This window comes from Procambarus clarkii, chromosome 15, assembly GCF_040958095.1.
Source record: "Procambarus clarkii isolate CNS0578487 chromosome 15, FALCON_Pclarkii_2.0, whole genome shotgun sequence".
Classification (NCBI taxonomy): Eukaryota; Metazoa; Arthropoda; class Malacostraca; order Decapoda; family Cambaridae; genus Procambarus; species Procambarus clarkii.
The window spans coordinates 18,900,940-18,920,793 of NC_091164.1; the positions used below are offsets into that span (position 1 = coordinate 18,900,940).

General features: G+C 40.9%; 1 protein-coding gene across 1 annotated transcript in view; it reads left to right on the top strand.

The window, feature by feature from the left end:
- LOC123759168 (tetranectin-like protein) overlaps positions 1–19,854 on the top strand; it is a 250,364-nt gene that overhangs the window by 57,072 nt on the left and 173,438 nt on the right. The window lies entirely within an intron of this gene.

Here is a 19,854-nt window from a genome sequence, read left to right on the forward strand (position 1 = left end):
TGCCCCAATCCACACCGAATACAGGTGTATTTGCGGCGAGGCAGAGGCCGACAGGTACGGACGGCATGGCCTTCTCTGCCAAAGGACAGGAGGATAGCATGCAAGACACGGCGAGGTCAATGACATTTTTAAGAGAAGCCTTACCACAGCCGGTTGTCCAGCAGAGAGAGAGCCCCGTTACCTAATGTTCCGCAACTCTGATGAGCCTGTCAGTAGCCCAGACGGAATCATGGTGAACCCCTGGAAGAATGGTAGACAGTTGGTGTGGGACTACACTTGCGTTTCAACTTTAGTTAATACCTATGTTGACTTCAGTGTTACACAAGCAGGAGGAGCTGCCAATCACCGGGAAGCAGCCAAGTCACATAAATACAGAGACCTTGAGCACCACTACAATTTTGTCCCCATTACCTCAGAGACACTAGGTGCCTGGGGTAAAAGTGATGCTAGCTTTTTAAAGGAGTTGGGGTCTAAGCTAATCGAAACAACTAGAGACCCTAGAGCTGCCAGTTTTCTTTTTCAGCGCCTTAGTGTGGCAATCCAGAGAGGAAATGCTCACTGCATCCATGGTTCCTGCCCGCCATCTGAGGAGCTGTTTAACTTGTGACAAGCAGGCTTGTACCCTGCATGTAATCAATATTGTAACTTTTTTTGTGTAATAATAATTTCAAATGAAGCTAGATAAATATACACACATACCAAAAGAAGAGGGGTGGTAGCGGAAGAAAATATCAAAGTGTTCAGTGAGGATCCACAAGGTCTTCTCTGAGTACTCTTTATTTTCTTCTCCAAGGCTACGAGTCCCTACACTTGCACCAGAGGTGGAATATATATATATATATATATATATATATATATATATATATATATATATATATATATATATATATATATATATATATATATATATATATATATAAATATATATATATATATATATATATATATATATATATATATATATATATATATATATATATATATATATATATATATATGTTGTACCTAGTAGCCAGAACGTCGCACTCGGCCTACTATGCAAGGGCCGATTTGCCTAATAGGCAAAGTTTTCCATGAATTTATATTTTTTCATAGTTTTTTCTTACGAAATGATAAATCTGTCCATTTCATTATGTATAGGTCATTTTTTTTAAATTTGAGTTAAAACTAACGTAGATATATGACCGAACCTAACCAACCCTACCTAACCTAACCTAACCTAAACTATCACAACTAAGTCAATAAATCATGTTCTAATATAATATAATAATAATAATTCAAATAAACTAATTGGAAACGATTTATGAAAAATAAAGAAAATCATTCGGCCTATTAGGCAAATCGAGCCTTGCATAGTAGGCTGAGAAGTGCGTTCTGGCTACTAGGTACGACATCTATATATATATATATATATATATATATATATATATATATATATATATATATATATATATACATATATACATAATATACATAATATATATACATAAATATATATATACAAATGGTTGTACACAACCATTTCCGTCCCCTTTACCCATTCATCCGATCGTGCTACAGTGGGGACTCTAAGCTTCTTTTTGGGGAGCAGTGAAATAAACTCCTGTGAAGGTGTCCAACAAGGTGACCCCTTAGCCCCCCTCCTTTTCTGCCTAGCTATCAAAGAGGTCACTGATAGTCTGACAAGCGAGCTAAACATCTGGTACCTGGATGATGGCACTCTAGCTGGAACTCCGGAAACCATTTTGGAGGATATAAGGAAAATCCAGGAGCAGGGAGCAGCCTTAGGCCTCATTCTCAATGCATCCAAATGTGAAATAATCTCCCGCAACCCAGACATCACTGGGCAAATACAAAATGTTCTTCCAGACATTCTCGTTGTCGAGCCACCGGACTGCACTCTCCTGGGTGCCCCCATTGGCCCACGAGCAATCGAGGAGGTCCTGGCTGCAAAAATCACTGACTTAAAGAGAATGCTGGACAGGATTGACAAGATTGATGCCCATGATGCTCTCTTTCTCCTTACAAGATGCCTGTCTCTCCCTAAGTTGACCTACTTTCTGAGATGTTCTCCATCCTACAGCAGCCCTAAGTTAAATGTGTATGACACCCTTCTGAGGTCCATGCTGGTGAAAGTCCTGAACCTGCCATTGGACGACTCTCAGTGGGAGCAAGCAACCCTTCCTGTAAGATTCGGCGGCCTTGGTGTCCGCACAGCCTCCCAAATTGCTCTACCAGCCTTCCTTTCCTCCTCTCATGCATCGCACGACCTCGTCAGAGATATTTTACGTGCAACCCTGAGAGATTCAGCAGGAATACACGATCCTTCTTTCACTGAATGTTCAAATCAGTGGGATGTTCTTGCAGCCCCAGCCACCAATATAGAGCCAACAAAACAACACAAACAGTCCGGCTGGGACCACCCTCTAGTGGAAAAAGTAGCTGATGCCATGCTCAGCGCCGCAACATCAGACAAGGAGAAAGCCCGCCTCAGAGCAGTGCGTGCCCCCCATGCAGGAGACTTCCTCCTGGCAGAACCCATGTCAGCAATGGGCACGCGCCTAGATCCAGAATCCCTTCGTGTAGCAGTGGCCCTCCGCCTTGGTGCCCCAATTCACACTGAATACAAGTGTATTTGCAAGAGGGTGGAAGCAGACCAATACGGACTGCATGGGTTGCATTGCGGAAGCACAAAGGGCTGGCATGCAAGACACAGCGAGGTCAATGACATCATCAAGAGACGCCTCGTCTCAGCTGGGTGCCCAGCGGAGAGAGAACCTCGCATCCTAGGGGTCCAAAACCCGGATTTCCCCGCACTTCGCCCTGATGGCATCTCCATATACTCATGGAAGGAGGGTAGACAGTTGGTGTGGGACTACACATGTGTATCCACCCTGGCTGACACCTATGTACACTTCGGAGCTGATCAAGCAGGTGGGGCGGCCAACCACAGGGAAACAGCACAATCACTCAAGTACAGGCGACTGGAAGGTCAATACCTCTTTGTTCCCATAGCGTCTGAGACGCATGGCCCATGGGGCAAGAGTGCCTTGGGATTTCTCAAGGAATTGGGTTCCAAGCTCATTGACGTCACCAGAGACCCAAGGGCTTCCAGTTTTTTATTTCAGCGTCTCAGTGTGGCGATCCAGAGGGGAAATGCTTGCTGCGTCCTCGGTTCCTGTCCAGAAGCGGAGGAGCTTCAAGAGATCCATAACCTTTAGGCATTTGTCTTGTATGTTTTGTAACCTTTAAATACACAATAAAGGAAAAAAAAAAAAAGGGAAGGGGGTGGTAGGAGAAAAGCACACAGAAACTGTATTGGAGGGGACCTACATTCCCTCCAATGCGTTATGTGTGGCTTCCTCCGAGGCTATGGGTCCCCCTTCTTCCAGCCAGAGATGGTACTCTCTTCCCTTTTGTTATCTATATATATATATATATATATATATATATATATATATATATATATATATATATATATATATATATATATATATATATATATGTGTATATATATATATATATATATATATATATATATATATATATATATATATATATATATATATATATATATATATATATATGTATATATATATATATATATATATGTCGTACCTAGTAGCCAGAACGCACTTCTCAGCCTACTATGCAAGGCCCGATTTGCCTAATAAGCCAAGTTTTCATAAATTAATTGTTTTTCGACTACCTAACCTACCTAACCTAACCTAACTTTTTCGGCTACCTAACCTAACCTAACCTATAAAGATAGGTTAGGTTAGGTTAGGTAGGGTTGGTTAGGTTCCGTCATATATCTACGTAAATTTTAACTCCAAGAAAAAAAAATTGAGAAAATATATTTATTCAGGAAATCTTGGCTTATTAGGGAAATCGGGCCTTGCATAATAGGCTGAGAAGTGCGTTCTGGCTACTAGGTACGACACACACACACATATATATATATATATATATATATATATATATATATATATATATATATATATATATATATATATATATATATATATATATATATATATATATATATATATATATATATGCAACAATGATCACAAAAACACTGATCCAAGTATGCAGAATAACCACATGTGAAAAATAGAAAATGCTTAACGCGTTTTCGGCTAATTCGCCCTTATCAGAGCAAAGTAGAATCTTTGATTCTACTTTGCTCTGATGAAGGCGAATTAGCCGAAAACGCGTTAAGCATTTTCTATTTTTCACATGTGGTTATTCTGCATATATATATATATATATATATATATATATATATATATATATATATATATATATATATATATATATATATATATATATATATATATATATATATATATATATATATATATATATATATATATATAACTGAAAACTCACACCCCAGAAGTGACTCGAACCCATACTCCCAGGAGCAAACGCAACTGGTATGTACAAGACGCCTTAATCCACTTGACCATCACGACCGGACATAATGAGGTGATAGCCGAGGCTATTTGAACCACCCCACCGCCGGCACTCGGATAGTAATCTTGGGCATAGCATTTTACCAAATCACCTCATTCTTTGGGGCACACGTGAGGAACACAAATGCGAACAAGCCTGAATGGTCCCCAGGACAATATGCAACTGAAAACTCACACCCCAGAAGTGACTTGAACCCATACTCCCAGGAGCAAACGCAACTGGTATGTACAAGACGCCTTAATCCACTTGACCATCACGACTGGACATAATGAGGTGATAGCCGAGGCTATTTGAACCACCCCACCGCCGGCACTCGGATAGTAATCTTGGGCATAGCATTTTACCAAATCACCTCATTCTTTGGGGCACACGTGAGGAACACAAATGCGAACAAGCCTGAATGGTCCCCAGGACAATATGCAACTGAAAACTCACACCCCAGAAGTGACTTGAACCCATACTCCCAGGAGCAAACGCAACTGGTATGTACAAGACGCCTTAATCCACTTGACCATCACGACCGGACATAATGAGGTGATAGCCGAGGCTATTTGAACCACCCCACCGCCGGCACTCGGATAGTTATCTTGGGCATAGCATTTTACCAAATCACCTCATTCTTTGGGGCACACGTGAGGCGTCTTGTACATACCAGTTGCGTTTGCTCCTGGGAGTATGGGTTCGAGTCACTTCTGGGGTGTGAGTTTTCAGTTGCATATTGTCCTGGGGACCATTCAGGCTTGTTCGCATTTGTGTTCCTCACGTGTGCCCCAAAGAATGAGGTGATTTGGTAAAATGCTATGCCCAAGATTACTATCCGAGTGCCGGCGGTGGGGTGGTTCAAATAGCCTCGGCTATCACCTCATTATGTCCGGTCGTGATGGTCAAGTGGATTAAGGCGTCTTGTACATACCAGTTGCGTTTGCTCCTGGGAGTATGGGTTCGAGTCACTTCTGGGGTGTGAGTTTTCAGTTGCATATTGTCCTGGGGACCATTCAGGCTTGTTCGCATTTGTGTTCCTCACGTGTGCCCCAAAGAATGAGGTGATTTGGTAAAATGCTATACCCAAGATTACTATCCGAGTGCCGGCGGTGGGGTGGTTCAAATAGCCTCGGCTATCACCTCATTATGTCCGGTCGTGATGGTCAAGTGGATTAAGGCGTCTTGTACATACCAGTTGCGTTTGCTCCTGGGAGTATGGGTTCGAGTCACTTCTGGGGTGTGAGTTTTCAGTTGCATATTGTCCTGGGGACCATTCAGGCTTGTTCGCATATATATATATATATATATATATATATATATATATATATATATATATATATATATATATATATATATATATATATATATATATATATATATGTCGTACCTAGTAGCCAGAATGCACTTCTCGGCCTACTATGCAAGGCCCGATTTGCCTAATAAGCCAAGCTTTCCTGAATTATTATATTTTCTTTTGAAATGATAAAGGTACCCATTTCATTATGTATGAGGTCAATTTTTTTTATTGGAGATAAAATTAACGTAGATATATCACCGAACCTAACCAACCATACCTAACCTAACCTAATCTATCTTTATAGGTTAGATTAGGTTAGGTAGCCGATATATATATATATATATATATATATATATATATATGAATGAAAACTCACACCCCAGAAGTGACTCGAACCCATACTCCCAGAAGCAACACAACTGGTAACTACAGGGCGCCTTAATCCGCTTGACCATCACGGCCGTCAAAAGGAAGTGATAGCCGAGGCTATTTGAGCCACTTCCCCGACGGCAACTCGGATGGTAATCTTGGGCATAGCATGATGGTCCGTGATGGTCAAGCGGATTAAGGCGCCCTGTAGTTACCAGTTGTGTTGCTTCTGGGAGTATGGGTTCGAGTCACTTCTGGGGTGTGAGTTTTCATTCGCATATAGTCCTGGGGACCATTCAGGCTTGTTCGCATTTGTGTTCCTCACGTGTGCCCCAAAGAATGAGGTGATTTGGTGAATATGCTATGCCCAAGATTACCATCCGAGTTGCCGTCGGGGAAGTGGCTCAAATAGCCTCGGCTATCACTTCCTTTTGACGGCCGTGATGGTCAAGCGGATTAAGGCGCCCTGTAGTTACCAGTTGTGTTGCTTCTGGGAGTATGGGTTCGAGTCACTTCTGGGGTGTGAGTTTTCATTCGCATATAGTCCTGGGGACCATTCAGGCTTGTTCGCATTTGTGTTCCTCACGTGTGCCCCAAAGAATGAGGTGATTTGGTGAAATGCTATGCCCAAGATTACCATCCGAGTTGCCGTCGGGGAAGTGGCTCAAATAGCCTCGGCTATCACTTCCTTTTGACGGCCGTGATGGTCAAGCGGATTAAGGCGCCCTGTAGTTACCAGTTGTGTTGCTTCTGGGAGTATGGGTTCGAGTCACTTCTGGGGTGTGAGTTTTCATTCGCATATAGTCCTGGGGACCATTCAGGCTTGTTCGCATATATATATATATATATATATATATATATATATATATATATATATATATATATATATATATATATATATATATATATATATATATATGTCGTACCTAGTAGCCAGAACGCACTTCTCAGCCTACTATGCAAGACACAATTTGCCTAATAAGCCAAGTTTTCTTGAATTAATATATTTTCTCTAATTTTTTTCTTATGAAATGATAAAGCTACCAATTTCATTATGTATGAGGTTAATTTTTTTTTATTGGAGTTAAAATTAACGTAGATATATGACCGAACCTAACCAACCCTACCTAACCTAACCTAACCTATCTTTATAGGTTAGGTTAGGTTAGGTAGCCGAAAAAGTTAGGTTAGGTTAGGTAGGTTAGGTAGTCGAAAAACAAATAATTTATGAAAACTTGGCTTATTAGGCAAATCGGGCCTTGCATAGTAGGCTGAGAAGTGCGTTCTGGCTACTAGGTACGACATATATATATATATATATATATATATATATATATATATATATATATATATATATATATATATATATATATATATATATATATATATATATATACATATATATATATATATATATATATATATATATATGTCGTACCTGGTAGCCAGAATGCACTTCTCGGCCTACTGTGCAAGGCCCTATTTGCCTAATAATCCAAGTTTTACAGAATTAATATATTTTCTCTATTTATTTTCTTATGAAATGATAAAGCTACCCATTTCATTATGTATGAGGTCAATTTTTTTTTATTATTGGAGTGAAAATTAACGTAGATATATGACCGAACCTAACCAACCTTACCTAACCTAACCTAACCTAACAGTAAAGGTTAGGTTAGGTTATGTAGCCGAAAAAGTTAGGTTAGGTTAGGTTAGGTAGGTTAGGTAGTCAAAAAACAATTAATTCATGAAAACTTGGCTTATTAGGCAAATTGGGCCTTGCATAGTAGGCTGAGAAGTGCGTTCTGGCTACTAGGTACGACATATATATATATATATATATATATGTCGTACCTAATAGCCAGAACGCACTTCTCAGCCTACTATTCAAGGCCCGATTTGCCTAATAAGCCAAGTTTTCATGAATTAATGTTTTTTCGTCTACCTAACCTACCTAACCTAACCTAACCTAGCTTTTTTTGGCTACTTAACCTAACCTTACCTATAAATATACGTTAGGTTAGGTTAGGTAGGGTTGGTTAGGTTCGGTCATATATCTACGTTAATTTTAACTCCAATAAAAAAAAATTGACCTCATACATAGAGAAAAGGGTTGCTTTATCATTTCATAAGAAAAAAATTATAGTAAATATATTAATTCAGGAAAAATTGGCTTATTAGGCAAATCGGGCCTTGAATAGTAGGCTGAGAAGTGAGTTCTGGCTATTAGGTACGACATATATATATATATATATATATATATATATATATATATATATATATATATATATATATATATATATAAATATATATATATATATATGTCGTACCTAATAGCCAGAACTCACTTCTCAGCCTACTATGCAAGGCCTGATTTGCCTAATAAGCCTAGTTTTCATGAATCAATGTTTTTTCGACAACCTAACCTACCTAACCTAACCTAACCTAACGTTTTCGGCTACCTAACCTAACCTAACCTAACCTATAGAGATAGGTTAGGTTAGGTTAGGTAGGGTTGGTTAGGTTCGGTCATATATCTACGTTAATTTTATCTCCAATAAAAAATTGACCTCATACATAATGAAATGGGTAGCTTTATCATTTCATAAGAAAAAAATTAGAGAAAATATATTAATTCAGTAAAACTTGGCTTATTAGGCAAATCGGGCCTCGCATAGTAGGCTGAGAAGTGAGTTCTGGCTACTAGGTACGACATATATATATATATATATATATATATATATATATATATATATATATATATATATATATATATATATATATATATATATATATATATATATATATAAAAGTTTGTGAGGGTACCACCTCTGGTGCCAATGTGGGGACCCATAGCCTCGGAGAAGAAAATAAAAAGTATTCAGAGGAGACCTTGTGGTTTCTCACTGAACACTAATATTATCTTCTCCTACCACCCCCATTCTTTTGTATGTACACCTATATATTTACTTTATTTGAACTTTGTTACAAAAAAGGAGTTACATATGGGTTACAAAGATGGTTATCATAGGTTGTCGAGTTCCTCCAGCTCCTCAGATGGCGGGCAGGAACCCTGGATGCAGTGCGCATTTCCCCTCTGTATCGCCACACTGAGGCGCTGGAAAAGAGAGCTTGCAGCTCTTGGGTCCCTTGTTGTTTCAATGAGCCTAGAACCCAGTTCCTTCAAAAAACTGGTAGCACTTTTACCCCAGGCGCCGAGTGTCTCAGAAGCAATGGGGACAAAATTGTAGTGGTGATCCAGTTCACTATACTTACGGGATTTGGCTGCTTCCCTGTGGGTGGCAGCGCCACCTGGTTGTGCAACACTGAGGTTAATGTAGGTGTTAGCCAGGGTTGATACGCACGTGTAGTCCCATACCAACTGCTTGCCATTCTTCCAGGGGTTCACTGTGATACCATCCGGGCGACCAATAAGAGCATCAGAGTTACGGGGCGTTAGGTAACGGGGCTCTCTTTCAGCTGGACATCCAGCTGTGGTGAGGCTCCTCTTGATGATGTCGTTAACTTCATTGTGCCTCGAGTGCCATCCCCCTGTGCTTTGGCAGAGTAGGCCATGGTGGCCGTACCTGTCAGCCACCACCTCGCCGCAAATACACCTATATCTGGTGTGGATTGGGGCAGCAAGGCGGAGGGCCACAGCAATTCGGAAGGCGTGTGGTGTGAGACGGGTGCCAGTTGCCGACATTGGGGTTGCTAACAGGAAATCCCCTGCATGTGGTGCTGCTACTGCTGTGAGGCGAGCAATGTCGTGTTGTGTTGTTGCAGCACCCAGGCACTCTGCAGCAACTTGGTCTACAATGGGGCCATCCCAGCTGGATTGCTTGTGGGCTTTTGGGGATGGTGGTTGAGGTGATTGGCCTGCACGAGAGGCCCACTCTGTGGCACAGCGTGTAAAATTGGGATCATGTGCACCTGCATATATATATATATATATATATATATATATATATATATATATATATATATATATATATATATATATACATATATATATATATATATATATATATATATATATATATATATGTCGTACCTAGTAGCCAGAACGCACTTCTCGGCCTACTATGCAAGGCCCGATTTGCCTAATAAGCCTAGTTTTAATGAATTAATTATTTTTCGACTACCTAACCTAACCTAACCTAACTTTTTAGGCTACCTAACCTATAAAGATAGGTTAGGTTAGGTTAGGTAGGGTTGGTTAGGTTCGGTCATATATCTACGTTAATTTTAACTCCAATAAAAAAAATTGACCTCATATATAATGAAATGGGTAGCTTTATCATTTCATTCGAAAAAAATTAGAGAAAATATATTAATTCAGGAAAACTTGGCTTATTAGGCAAATCGGGCCTTGCATAGTAGGCCGAGTACGACGTTCTGGCTACTAGGTACAACATATATATAAATAAAAATGGAAATGTTCGTTTGTTCAAAATCGCTAATCTCCGAAAGTTCTTCACCGATTGCCTTGAAATTTTCACACAACGTTCCATTCGCATCTGAGCGGGTTTTTATATACATATTACATAGATGTCATGTCGGTGACGGGGAAAAACATTTTTTTTTTTAAAAGCTGTGTTTTTCGTGTGTTTTTCTTGTGAGGGAAATCTTAGAAACCTCTTTACCGATTGCTTTAAAATTTGACACAACATTGCATTCGAATTGTCGAGTGTTTTTATATACCTACTATATACATGCCTCACCTGTGACTGGAAAAAAACATGCTTTTTTTTTTACAGCGCCATCTGTTGGACGTAAGAGCAACAAATACTATGATCTCCAAAAGTTCTTCACCGATTGCTTTGAAATTTTGATACAACGTTCCATTCGAATATGCGCATGTTTTCATATAACTACTATTTAGATTCTACACCTGTGACACGTAAAAACATGCGTTTTTTTTTAAATAGCGCCATCTGTTGCACGTAGGAGCAACACACGATGTTTTTGTATGTTGCCGTTTTTGAATTTTCATAGATTTTGATTCATTTTCATTTTGATTTAAATATATAGTGTGACGTTGCGTTGGAATTGAGCTGGGTGATTTACCATACCGTTCATTTCGTGGGTATAGCTTATTTGTTTCTTTTTTTCATTGCTTTTCTTTTTGTTTTTTTTAACTGTTCTTCTCATTTTACAGTACAATTGATGGTGAAATTGAGCTGTGTCGATTGATCTGTGTTTGAATGGAAATATTTCGTTAGTATTTTTTTGTCTTAGTTTTGAAAACAAGAAAATGGACAGCACGTTTATTATATTGTGCAACAAACAGCTATAAATCCACCGGCTACAACGTTAACTGCTTTCTTCACGTTACGTCAAAATGACGCGTTTTCGAAAACACTGTTTTATTCGGAAGTACCTACGTATTACACATGAACTGCCAGTAGAAAATCATTTGAACGACACAAACAAGGAAATCGGGTCGGCCGACAACCTAGCATATTAAGATAAACTACGATAGGCAGACTGTACACTGTGCATCCCAATCAAGATGAATGCTTCTTTCTTCGCATGCTGTTGGCAAATGTGCCCGGTCCAACGTCTTCCCAGCCATTGAGATTTGTCAACGACGTAACACATGCCACTTTCCGTAGTGCATGTCAATCTCTGAATATATTGGAGAACGACCGACACTGGGATGTATGCATTAATGACGCGTCCAACACGTCCCATCCAAATCAAATTCGTGCATTGTTTGCAATCATATTGACCGCCTGCTCTACTTCATCTCCAACAGAGTTATGGGAGAATTATAAATCGCACATGGCTGAAGATATTGTCCGTCAAATACTCAAGGAAAATTCAAATATGAACATGGATTTCACAGCAGAAATCTGCAACGAAGCGTTGATAATGATTGAAGATTTATACTTAGAAATCGTGAACAAAGTTCTAAATCAATTGGAAATGCCTTCATCGAATGCCTCCTGCTGCTTCGTTCGATGTAGAATTGCGCCGTGAACAAAATTACAACACGGGTGATCTGTTGTTGTACGTGTAATCAAATATTACTAAGCTAACGCATAAGCGAGAAGGCATTTACAATCAAACAATTCAAACTGTCAATAACGGGTTTGGAGAAATCTTCTTAGATGCGCCAGGAGGAACTGTAAAACCTTCCTAATTAGATTGATTCTGGCAGCATTTCGATCTCAAAATGGCATAACCTTAGCTCTTGCATCGTCCGAAAAAGCTGCGACATTGCTACCAGGTGGAAGAACTGGTACTTCTTCTTTGAATTTGCCATTGAACATGCAATTCATTAAAACTCCCACGTGCAACATTTTCAAAGCATCCGGCATGGGAAAAGTATTGCAGAAATGTAAACATATTGTGGGGGACGAATGCACAATGGCCCACAAAAAATCGTTCGTGGCTCTTGATTGATCATTGCAAGATTTGCGTGGAAACATCAGACCATTTGAGAACGCATTAATATTGCTTGCAGGAGATTTCAGGCAAACATTATCTGTAATTCCTCGATCGACACCAGCAGGGAGAGACTCGCTGCCGGCGCCATAGCTAGCTGGCCTCACACGGATTTGTTCCCGGAAAAACTCAAGATTCTGAGCACCCACCAGCTCAATTCATCGCGGTTTTGTGAGGAAGAATACATCAGTACTCCAAGACCCAGACAATATCTTGTTTTGAAGGAAACAATTCCGATTTCGTCTACAATTGACGGAGAAGCAACGTTGTTGATTACCTGCTGTCCAGCTGACTGGTATTCTGCGCAACCCACTACGCAGGCGACCCAAACTCTCGTACCGCACTTTTATTTTTTGAGGACCGTATCACTGGCCAGGTCACTTCGAGTTCTTCCCTGAAGGGCGAGGCGATATCCCGCGGGCATTGCCACAAGGAAGCATCTTAGAAGGTGTACTGAGCCTGACAGGGAAAGGTAGACCAAACAGCTCATTTAGGTGTTAGGTATCCCTGACCTGGGGGAATCATTCTACGCCCTCCGTTGAAGGGGAATGAATTTCTCCAGGCCTAGGAGTTTCTCGTGCATTAAGTAGGGCAGTAATTCGGTTCTCACTATGTGGAGAGAGTCATGGGGAAGGCTAAGAGAAAGAGGAAATGGAGGCAGCTTTCAGACGAGGAGAGACGGTGGACCGATGTGTAGCAGGCACCGAAGAAAACTGCTGTTGAGGCTTCACCACCTGCTTCTGCGAGCAAGACAGCAGACGTAATGGACCTAGAGAGGACAGCACCAGTCACACACCAGCCAGTGTCAGACAATGTACCTCTCTCCACAGCCCAGCCACAGGACAACAGTAAGAGACAGGAGAGGACACCACCAGTCTCACACCAGACATCGCCAGACTCTGCACATCTTCCAAAATTCAAGATAATGCAGACAGACCACTTTCCTACAGCATATGGAGTAGTAACGGCAATGGAAAAAGAGCAACCAGAGCTCAAACTTTCCATTACAGTCACTCTGAAAGGAAAAATAATAATGACACCACAAGACCAACAGACTGCAAATTACTTGGAAAAAGTAAAAGTCCTGCAAGGGAAACCTGTATGCTTGGAAAAGCTGGACCCTTCAGAAAGACGCACACGAATCGTGCTTTTGGGATACCCAATCGACTTTTCCCTGGATCCAGTACTAGAACACAAGCAAATCCTGAATGCGGAACGATGCCGCACAAAAGGAGACAAGGCAGCGACACGTCAGGTTCTGGTGACTGTCATGGGACATGTGCCAGAAACATTCAGTCTTGGAAATTGGGGAACATTCCGACAGAGACCATACGTCCCGGAACCCCTGCGCTGCTTCAGGTGTCAGAAATACGGCCACCATCAATCACGCTGCACCGGACAGGAGAGATGTGGAGTGTGCAGCCTGAGACATCCAACCAACGACTGTATAGACAATCACAAGGCAAACCAGGCCCCAACAGCCAAATGTCCAAATTGTGGAGGCAAACATCATGCCTGGAGCACAACCTACTCTGCACGGAAAGAAAAAGTGCAGACAGCTCAGGCCAGGATAAACATACAGACCAGCACTACATACACCAACACACACCAACGTCTGGAACACTCTTGCACAGCCACAACAAACACCCACTCTCACAGAACAAAGTTTCCTGAATCTATTAATTCCAAATCAGAAAATACACAAAAGTACTGCAGAAATACAGCAAATGCAAAAGAGCAAAAAACAATTACTTTCGGAATCAACACAACAGATGTACAGTTGTACCGAGGTCCAGCTGAAAATCATCGTGAAGATCATAGCAGAGACCATTATCAATTGCCTACAGATGACGCAGAACGCCTCAGAGCAACAGACCCAAGAAATCACTTGTGTGATAATGGACAAGATCGTGCAGCAGACCACAGTTACACAAGAAATAGACAGTCTGAGACAAGATGGAGCACAAGAGGACAAACAACGCAACATGGACATACAGACTACCAACAACAGTCGGGTAGTCAAGACACCAGAACATGAACATTTACAAAAGCAATTGCAAGAAGCAGTGACCACCCAAGATCAACAGAATCTTACAACACAAGAGATAGACTACAACAGCCAATGCAGTCTGATATGCAACAACTCCAACAAAGACGTATTGAACAGCAGAGATGCACAGGTTCCAGCAACACAAGAAACAGCCACGAGCAATCAATGCAGTCCGACATGCAGCAATACCAACAACAAAGCGATGAACCACAGTTATGCACAGATTCCAACAATGCCGGGGATGACCACGAGCAATCAATGCAGTCCGATTTGCAGCAACACGACATGCGAGGTGGAGAATATAGAGGTCGATTCCGAAGAGGAGTTCTACTACAACAGGCAACACCAACCGAAACCGTCGGCTGACCATTACGAATACTGCAGTGGAACATACAAGGTCTTGGAAATAATAACCACACACTTCAGGAGGCTGCAATCAGCACGAAAGCAGATATAATCGTTTTGGATGAAACTCTTTTCCCAGCCACGAAATCCTTCAGATTAGCTGGATATCAGCACTGTGTTATACCGTATGAGCAGGGGAGACAAAGAGGGTTAATGACCCCTAGTCAGGAACACCATACCACTAGGTGGACACTAGGTGGAATATGGCTAATATTGAGCTCCTCATTTACAACATTTACAAGCCCCCTAGACGTAAACTAGAAGCAGAGGCAGTGTTTACTTTGGCCACGCAGGAAAATGTAATTATTGCTGGGGATTTTAATGCTCATCACCAAGAGTTAGGTGCGACTGGGCCAGCCAATGCAGATGGGCGCCATTTAGCTGCAACTCTGCGAGAAGTACCTGAAATTACACTTCTCAACACTGGGGAACCCACTCACATTCTAGGAGGTTCCCTTGATCTCACATTAATCTCAACAGCACTCAAGCATCAGGCGAAGTGGGAAGTAGACCCGGTGATCACCAGTGACCACTATGCTACTGTCACAACACTAAACATAGAACGACCTCCTACACCACCTGCACAACCTAGGTGGAATTTACGAAAAGTCAATTGGAATATATACCAAGAAGAACTTGAAAAATGGTATGCAACATACACGCCACCTGAGGATTTGAACATACACGAGACCAATCTGCAGGAAGCCATTGCAGCTGCTGCAAACAAAGCTATTCCAATCATTATCACAGAAAACACAAAACGAAAGAACTATTGGTTCTATAGTAATGAAGTTAAAGAACAGAACCACAGAGTCAACATCTTCAGAAAACATCTAAATAGAAACCCCACACCAGCAGGAAGAACTCTGCTAAGAGCGGAGATATCTGAAGCAAGACGAGTTTCTAGAGAAGTAAAGGAAGGAAGATGGTTTGAGTGGTGTCCAACTCTAAATGAACATAGTAGTCTTGGCAAGATATGGGGTCAGATTGAAACAATATCAGGTCGACCAGCCCGACCACAGGCATGTATTCAACCATTGCAGGAGGCTGAGAGACTTGCTCTCCAATTTGCAGAAAGAACAGCTTCATATCAGCTTCCTGCAATGGTCCGAAGAAAGCAAGAACAATTAAAACAAGAGAGGTTGACAGTCATTCATGAGAGCATAGCTATAAATGACGAATGTGACTGTCCCTTCACCAAACAAAAACTAATCAGAGCCAAAGGTTGTAAGGACACTGCACCAGTAGCTGATAACATTACATACTCAATGATCGCACATGCAGGTCCTGCTGGAGAACAAGGAATATTGGACGTCATCAATGCATCTTGGTAGCAAGGCAAACTACCGACCTCTTGGAAGAAAGCAGACATCATACCGGTTCCTAAGCCGAAAGAACCTAGCAATTACAGACCCATTTCATTAACATCATGCATTAGTAAAACTACAGAACGGATGGTCTTAAATAGGCTACTGTGGAAGACTGGAGACCTTCATAAACACATATTTGGCTTCACTAGAGGAGTACGTACTGCCAACTGCATAGCAACATTACTAGGAACAGTTAACTCAGGTCCAGCTATAGTGATCTTCCTTGATCTAGAAAAAAGCATTCGAACTTGCAAGCCCGCAAGCAATTTTACACATCATAGTTAAAAAAGGTGTAAAGGAAAATATGCTAGCATGGATTCAAGATTACTTAAGTCACAGATATGCCAGAGTAAAATTGCAAGGACATGTGTCGGACTACCACTTACATGAAAATGGGACTCCACAAGGAGGAGTTCTCAGCCCTAGTCTTTTTAACATCCTTAAGGAAAACCTTGTTACCATGACATTTACAGAAGGGGTTAAATTGCTAAGCTATGCTGATGATATAGCATTAGTCATTACAGGTCCTTCACTTCTAAATAAAGCACAAGGTGCATTAGATAAAGTAACATTTGAATGCAGCGTTTTATGGCTAAAAATATCTGCACAGAAGTCTAAGACAATGAGACAAGTCGGCAACACTCCAGACAGGCACCTACGCATTCAAGACATTAACCTTCAAGGGGTTACACAATATCAATATCTCGAAGTGTGGATAGATTTTAAAATGACATTCAACAAGCAAATTCAATATCTAAAGTAGAAAGCAAAAACACGACTAAATATAATGAGAGCAATCACAGGGCCCCGTCTAGGAGCGGGACACAAAGTGTTAAGAATGTTTTACATACACGCCGTTCGTTCCCTAGTTGATAACGCAGCGCCTGCCTTACTCACTCTTTCTCCTGGTCAGTGGGCAAACGTTGAGGTTATTCAAAACGATGCATTGCGAATCAAAACAGGAGCTCCCAGATGCACTAAAATACTGAACCTAAGACTAGAAACCAAGCTAACGTCGATTGAAATAAGGGTAAACGGGAATGCTGCGTGCATGCTGACCAAGATATTGACTAGACCTAGAATCAGTTAACTTAAAGACATAATCACTGGAGCACTAACTCTGGGACAGAAGAGCCTCCAATAGCAACAGGTGGACCCATTGTGCGATAAACATCATCAATACATTCGATATAACAAACACAGTCACTGAAAAGGGTGTCGACGAAATACATGCAGACTCTGTTATACAAGCCCCTTGGGAATCTCCGCCAGCAGACTTTATGATTATGGTTATTGAAGGAAAAAAGAACCAGACAAATCCTCATCTGCTACATAACATTGCACATATGCATATAGAAGCAAACATGGCATCCGACAGCTTCACTTACTTCACAGATGGATCAGTAGACCAGCAGGGACAAGAAACCGGAGCTGCAGTTAAAGCAGGAAACTCTGTAAATAGTTGGAGGCTCTCAAATGGGTGTTCGACTTTACAAACAGAGATGCTAGCCATTCAAAAGGCTTAGGAACATGCTCTTGCTGAACTCCGACAACTTGTTATCATCCATACAGATTCGAGAACCGCCATTGAAACCGTGCAACAAGAACACATATGTGATAACATACATCTGATCACAAATGTCATATCATTAATGCAAACACTCAAACGACAAAGCCGACGGGTACTTGTCAACTGGGTGCCAAGTCATGTGGGAATAATAGGAAATGACATTGCAGACGAAGCTGCAAAACTTGCAACTAAGAGAAGAAATGTAGACATTTACATACCACAGAGTCTATCACAGATTAAGAAAGTAATTAGAAACAGCAATGCAAAAGATGTACAGTGACCACAACACAGCAGTTGCAACATCAGGATCTGCGGGTTGGTACAAGAATTACACCAACTACGAACCCTTTAGTTTGATGAAAGGGAGCAGTAGAGCAACAGAAGTACACTTACATCGCATCAGGCTTGGATACCCATGTGCATGGGAAATAGGCTTACAGGTTCCGGAAGATGAGAGGAAATGTCAGGACTGTGGAGAAATGCCCGACAGACCACTGGAACATTATCTAACACAGTGCACAGTTACAAACCCATTAAGATTTCAACTTAGATTCAACAGAGCAGAAGTTGTTAAACACATATGGCAAAATCATACTGAAGCGACCATACGAGTAATAAATACTCATACTCCGCCCAAGTAAAACACAAACAAGCAACACTTAGTGGGCCAGCCAGAGGCTTAGGGCCCACGCAGGAATATCCCTGAAAAAAAAACCACCAGCAGACGAAATAAATGCTTGCCTGAAATACTCCACTTTGTGGCGCCACATAAAGACGTTAAAATTAACCACAAATACGCGTGTCCAGCTGCTAAACGATCCATCAGCTGAGATATTCTCACACCAATTTCTGAAAATTGGGAACGGAAACGTGCTGGTTGATCTGACCTCAGGACGAATTTCATTACCACATAACTTCTACAATTTAGTGTAGAAAATTGGTTGAAAAAGTATTTCCCATTATTCAAACCAATTATAAGAATCACTATTCGCTGAGTGAACAAGCTATTCTTGTGGCCAAGAACAAAGACGTCTACGAACTTAACAATATTGTTCAATCTAACATTCAAAGCGAGGCAGTCACATACAATTCCGTCGACACTGTTGAGGAAGCAGACGAAGAGGTTAATTATCCAACAGAATTTTTTAATTCACTCGATCTGCCTGGGATACCATCACACATACGGCAATTGAAAATCGGCGTGCCAATTATCATGTTGCGAAAATATCAACCAGTAAAAAAATTTGCAATGCCACGCCCCTTGCAGTAAAATAATTCATCAGCAACGACGTAGAAGCAACAGTCTTGACAGGACCTTTCAAAGGTGAAGATGTCCTCATTCCTCGCATTTCTATGATTCCATCAGATATGCCATTTCAATTTAAGAGATTGTAATTTCCAGTTCGATTGGTGTTTACAGTTAAAATCAACATAGCTCTGGGCCAATCTTTAGAATTGTGCGGTTTATATTTAGACATGGATTGCATCTCACATGGACAATTATATGTTGCGTGTTCTAGAGTCGGCAAACCAGACAATCTCTATATCTCCACAGACAATGGAACAACAAAAAATATTGTATACCCACTAGCATTGTGAAATTAAACATATTAGAAACGTGCGCTTACTCTTTTTTTTCTTTTCCATTCAACCAAACTGAGCCACAGCAACGTGGGGCGGGTACAGATAGTATATAAATAGAAAGGGAAATGTTCGTTTGTTCAAAATCGCAAATCTCCGAAAGTTCTTCACCGATTACTTTGAAATTTTCACACAATGTTCCATTCGCATCCGAGCAGGTTTATATATATATAAATATATATATATATATATGTCGTACCTAGTAGCACAAACGCACTTCTCAGCCTACTATGCA